Genomic DNA, 6,000 nt, shown 5'->3' with positions numbered 1-6,000 from the left:
TATTTAAAATTATTTAGTGAACACATTTGGCACAGTGCTTAGTGCATTTTTTTAATTAAATTTATTGATTTTTAAAATTCTATGATTGTACCTTAGGTTCTGGGGTACATGTGCAGATCATGCAGGATTGTTGCATAGGTAGACACATGGCAATGTGGTTTGCTGCCTCCATCTTCCCATGTTATCCCTCCCTGACCTCCCCACCCCTCACTGTCCTTCCCTTGGCCCCCCCGACAGACCCCAGTATGTGATGCTCCCCTCCCTGTGTCCATGTGTTCTCATTGTTCAATGCCTGCCTATCAGTGAGAACATGCAGTGTTTGGTTTTCTGTTCTTGTGTCAGTTTGCTGAGAATGATGGTTTTCATATTCATCCATGTCCCTACAAAGGACACAAACTCATCATTATTTATGGCCACATAGTATTCCATGGTGGATATGTGCCACATTTTCCTCATCCAGTCTATCATTGATGGGCATTTGGGTTGGTTCCAGGTCTTTGCTATTGTAAACAGTGCCTCTATGAACATACATGTGCATGTATCCTTATAGTAGAATGATTTATAATCCTTTGGGTATATACCCAGTAATGGGATTGCTTGGTTAAGTGGAATTTCTATTTCTAGGTCCTTGAGGAAGTACCACACTGTCTTCCACAATGGTTGAACTAGTTTACACTCCCACCAACAGTGTAAAAGTATTCCTATCTCTCTACATCCTCTCCAGCATCTGTTTTCTCCAGTTTTTTAAATGACTGCCATTCTAGCTGGTGTGAGGTGATATCTCAATGTGGTTTTGATTTGCATTTCTCTAATAATCAGTGATGATGAGTATTTTTTCATATGTTTGTTGGCCTCATATATGTCTTTTGAAAAGTGTCTGTTCATATCTTTTGCCCACTTTTGGATGGGTTTGTTTGTCTTTTTCTTGTAAATCTGTTTATTTGTAGATTCTGGATATTAGCCCTTTATCAGATGGGTAGATTACAAAAATTTTTTCCCATTCTGTTGATTGCCAGTTCACTCTAATGACTGTTTCTTTTGCTGTACAGAAGTTCTGGAGCTTAATTAGGTCCCATTTGTCTATTTTGGCTTTTGTTGCCAATGCTTCTGGTGTTTTAGTCATAAAGTCCTTTCCTATGCCTATGCCCTGAATGGTTTTGCCTAGGTTTTCTTCTATGGTTTTTATGATGTTAGCTCTTATGTTTAAGTCCTTAATCCATCTGGAGTTAATTTTAGTGTAAGGTGTCAGGTAGGGGTCCAGTTTCTGTTTTCTGCACACTGCTAGCCAGTTTTCCCAGCACCATTTATTGAACAGGGAATCCTTTCCCCATTGCTTGTTTTTGTCAGGTTTGTCAAAGATCAGATCTTTGTAGATATGTGGTGTTGTCTCCAAGGCCTTTTCTTTTCCATTGGTCTATATCTCTGTTTTGGTGCCAGTAACATGCTGTTTGATTACTGTAGCCTTGTAGTATAGTTTGAAATCAGGTAGCATGATGCCTCCAGCTTTGTTCTTTTTGCTTAGGATTGTCTTGGTTATGTGGGTTCTCTTTTGGTTCTATATGAAGTTTAAGGTTGCTTTTCCAGTTCTATGAAGGTCATTGGTAGCTTGATGGGGATAGTGTTTAATCTATAAATTACTTTGCTCAGTATGGCCATTTTCAAGATATTTATTCTTCCTAACCATGAGCATGGAATGTTTCTTCATCTGCTGTGTCCTCTCTTATTTCCTTGAGCAGTGGTTTGTAGTTCTCCTTGAAGAGGTCTTTTATATCCTTTGTTAGTTGTATTCCTATGTATTTTATTATCTTTGTAGCAATTGTGAATGGGAGTTCACTCGTGATTTGGCTGTTAGTCTGTTATTCCTTTATAGAAATGCTTGTGATTTCTGCACATTGCTTTTGTATCCTGAGACTTTGCTGAAGTTGCTTATCAGTTTAAGGTGATTTTGGGCTGAGATAATGGGGTCTTCTAAATATACAATCATGTCATCTGCAAATAGAGACTATCTGACTCCCTCCTTTCCTAACTGAATATACCCTTTATTTTTCTTTTTCTTTTGGAAGGTGATTAGCTCATGAGGGCTTTCCTCTCACAAATGGGATACATGTCTCTGTAAAAAAAAAAAAAAAAAAAAAAAAAAAAAAAAAAAAAAAAAAAAAAGTGAGACATTATTTATTAAAATGATCCAGTCTGAACTATCGAGCCAGAGTAGCTTGAAGAAACTAAATACAGTGAAGAAACGATTGTTTCCCCACACCTTACAAAGACAGATAGTGAATACCAATAAATTAAACAAAACTAGGCACAGAAAGTATCGTAAATTAATGTTAACCATTATGATGATGATAATGATGATTTGATGATAATAATAATGATGATGTGCAGGATGATAGTTACTATCATTGCTGTGACTATCACTCTTACAATCACAATCTAGGGTTTGTGAAAGCCATTTATATATAATGACACAAGTCTAGCATATACAATAGCTGAATGAAATATTTGTATGAGAGATTTTATGTTTACATCCTCTGAGTACCCAGAAGGCTTAAAAAATTACAAAGGCAGCCATGAGGAGAGATGATATGAGACACTAAATATGTCTATGGATGTTCCATAAAGTCAATACTTCACTGACAGAGATTTCATGAACTCACTTCAGCATTAACAGCAAATTTTAAAAAAATGGTAAGAAAAGAGGACTTTAAATATTTCCAAGTACTAAATATCTCACATCCCCAAAGATATAGAGATAGGAGAAATGAATCTATTTGAATAAAAGATAAACTCACAGAAGGTGATGCTGAGACATGAATTTCATTATTACTAGGGTATGGTAACGTATTTGCTTTTTACTCAGGTATAAACATTCAGACATTCTGCTCTTGCAGATATAAATTTGAATACAATCTTGTAATACCTTCCATGAATTATGCTGCAATCGTATCTTCATTAACAGGAGTGGAATTTGAGTTTGCTTAATGTCTAACACAAATACTAGACAAAGAGTGGAGAAGTCACTTAGAGGGCTTACAGATTAAAGCTGCCCACCACCCCTTACTTTTTCTGAAATGGTCAGCCAGTGTCTCTCTACAGAGATCCTTTTTGGAAAGGGGAGGAGAATAGGAAAAATGAGACTGTGATACATCCTACTCATTGTTGCAAAATTACAATTGTTGTTTCCCCACACCTTACAAACCTTTCTCCCGGTTTTACACAGTCCATGCCACAAACCATACCAAGCAAACAACTGACTCATTAGTTGGGAGGCCTTCCGTTTTACTTTGACAGTTCACGATAATGGAATTTAATTGTGAATAAAGTAGAATAATTTTAGCTTAATGTCATTAGGTTCATTCAAACTGGAAATCAGGGACACATTTAACAAAGGTTTTGAAACTTCTTTTGAAATCAGGAAGCTGCTACGCACAGATAAGAGGAGAGGTTTAAGAATTCTCTATCAGAAATTTCAAGGTTTTTTTCCATCTGCTTTTTCAAATTAACTGGTAATTATCCAGAAAGGCACATAATAGCACAGAAATGACAGAAGCCAACAAAGGTTTTCCTAAGATATGTAAATTGTCAGTGATCAGCAAGGTGCAACAGAAAGGCTTTCTACAGCACAATTATTTATGCTAGTTCAGTTTGCATTTAGGTAGCAGTGAAGGTCTGTTACACAGAAGCCCCTTATCATGGACTCTGCACATTCGCTTCCAACAGCACTAAGAAAACATGGCAAAAATATTGCTTAAAAGTGGTGATTGTTTCTTACATAGAAATTGTTTTCCAACAAAACAGTATTTTGTTCACCAGACTGTATATTAAACAACACAAATTTCCTTTATTTTTCTAGTATGCTATAGTTATTAGATACTTTCCAGTTAATATATACATATGAATTTGTTCAAACTATTATTGTGAATTTTCTCAAGACTCTATATACAATCAAACTATGTATCCTATTGGTAACTCATGAAAGTTTCTGGGACACTTTTAGAGCATGTCCCTTCCTTATAGATCCTCTTCTTGCCTATAAAGGTTTCCCATGACCCATAAAAATGAATATCCTGCCAAATCTGGCTTGTCCAGAGCCCTTGTGTTAATCACATTCTCTGGTTCCTTAACAATTTCAAAAACTTGGTAATTTTCCTGATGTATAAAAGAAATCTAATAAGCAATAACAATAATAGAAAACTTAAAATACTGATAATATTATTTACAACTATTATTTATGGAATGTTTACTAAAAGAAACAAATTAACTCATATGTCTTTACAACAACCATATGAGATGCTTATTATTCTCTGAAGTTTACAGATGAAAAAGAATACTCAGAAAAAGCTCATTAACATGTCCAAGAACACACTCTGTAGATACTAAATTAAAACTTAGATCCCAGGTCTATTTTATCTCTAAAGTCTATTACCTAATCACAAGATGACATTATTTCTATAATGAGTATGTGTTGAAGAAAAAAACTAAATGTTAGCATTCCTCATTACATACCTCTCTCTGGAAGTCCCCTGTTGCTGTCTCACTTCTCCTTTTAGGTACTCCATTCATTTGCTTTCCATTTCCAGTTTTAACTGTGCCTTATGGATCTGTATCACTCCTCAGCTCATGATTCTATGAGCGGCCATCCAGATAAAATTCTAGACTTCACAAGACACTTGAAGCCTCTCCCCTTGAATCCTGTTTCTGTAAGTTGTCATAGTCTTCCCTGGTCTTGTACGTAGGGTCTAAATATTGATGAAAATAAAATCTGATCAAGAGATTATTAAGCATTTCTTTGAATTTATATTTTCCACAAATAGAGTGTTCACCAAAGTGAACTTATTTGTTCTGGCCCTCTTGGGAGGCAATCAATACTATACAACAGTCTATCTTTGGTTTAAAAATTATGTTTCTGTTTTTTTAAGATGCTTTTCCAAAGACAGGGTATTTTCATGAAAATAAATTTTATTTTATTTTTTTATTCATTCTTTCCTCAAATATCACTAGCTCTGGGGATACAGCAAATGTTTCTAAAGAGAGCACTCAAAGTATTAAGCCTGAAGATAAGGTTTAATATTAATATTAGCTACATTTAAAAGTACTTGCATAATGAGATAGTATTTCATGGTCTTCTTCTCTCCCAAACTCTCCCCACCATCAATAATATTGCCTAAAATTGTACGTTTGAACTTCCAAGCATGTTTTAATATAAGGAGACCACAATCATCAATTTTAGTTCCTTTAGAGTTTTACAAGTGACTTAATTGAAGTCAATAGAGGCAAAGCAGCACAGCTCATCAGAGGCAGAAGAGGCACAATGTACCGGGCATGTCAGTTATGTTTGACTTACCTAAAATTTCCATCTACATGGAATTTTTCTAATCAAATTTATTGTAAAGGGTGCAATTTCAGGCCAGTGTTTTTGTGTGATCTTTGTTTATACCAGAATGACCCCAGACGGAAACAGGAGTGTTCAAATTACCCAAAGAATCATAAATTGTACAGTGACTCATGATGTAGTCTGACAAAAGGAGGTTTGCCAAATTAAAGTAATAGTAATTAATAAAGACAACTATGTTAAATGTGCCAGATTCCAGAATTTCAGCTGAAAAATATAAAAAGGATTGTTGAGTAGAAAATACTAAGAGAGCAGACACATAGAGAAAAGCAAGAACTTCGTGGTGGAAGTAGATTCATGAAAGAGGAATATCAGAAGGGAGAGGAAATGGGAGGGAGGGGGAAAAGGTGGAATAGGAGGAGTAGGAGTGAGACTTTGAGGCCAGGAGGAGGAGATGTAGAGATGGGGGGGAGGGGGGGGGGAGAGAGAGAGAGAGAGAGAGAGCGCAAATAGTTATCTATAGACATCATATACATGCTGCTTTGAACCCTAAAGGTTTCCTGCTTCTAACACAATTCATATGGATTCTGATAACAAATTTTCTTTTTCGTATATGAGTCCCAGTGACCTTCTTGGAACCCAAAGAGTTTAAGAAGTATATATTTAAA

General features: G+C 35.6%; 1 long non-coding RNA gene across 1 annotated transcript in view; it reads right to left on the bottom strand.

Moving 5' to 3' along the window:
* Positions 1–245: 245 nt before the first annotated feature.
* The window catches only part of LOC141582687 (uncharacterized), a 112,548-nt gene continuing 106,793 nt past the window's right edge, over positions 246–6,000 (bottom strand). Inside the window, exons 3-4 of the long non-coding RNA XR_012515570.1 lie at positions 4,507–4,739; positions 246–2,110 (exon numbers count right to left, since the gene is read on the bottom strand). This is a non-coding gene — a long non-coding RNA (uncharacterized LOC141582687). The remainder of the gene's footprint in view (positions 2,111–4,506; positions 4,740–6,000) is intronic.

Source organism: Saimiri boliviensis, chromosome X, assembly GCF_048565385.1.
Source record: "Saimiri boliviensis isolate mSaiBol1 chromosome X, mSaiBol1.pri, whole genome shotgun sequence".
NCBI classification, from domain to species: Eukaryota; Metazoa; Chordata; class Mammalia; order Primates; family Cebidae; genus Saimiri; species Saimiri boliviensis.
This window is presented reverse-complemented; position numbering and strand designations above follow the sequence as displayed.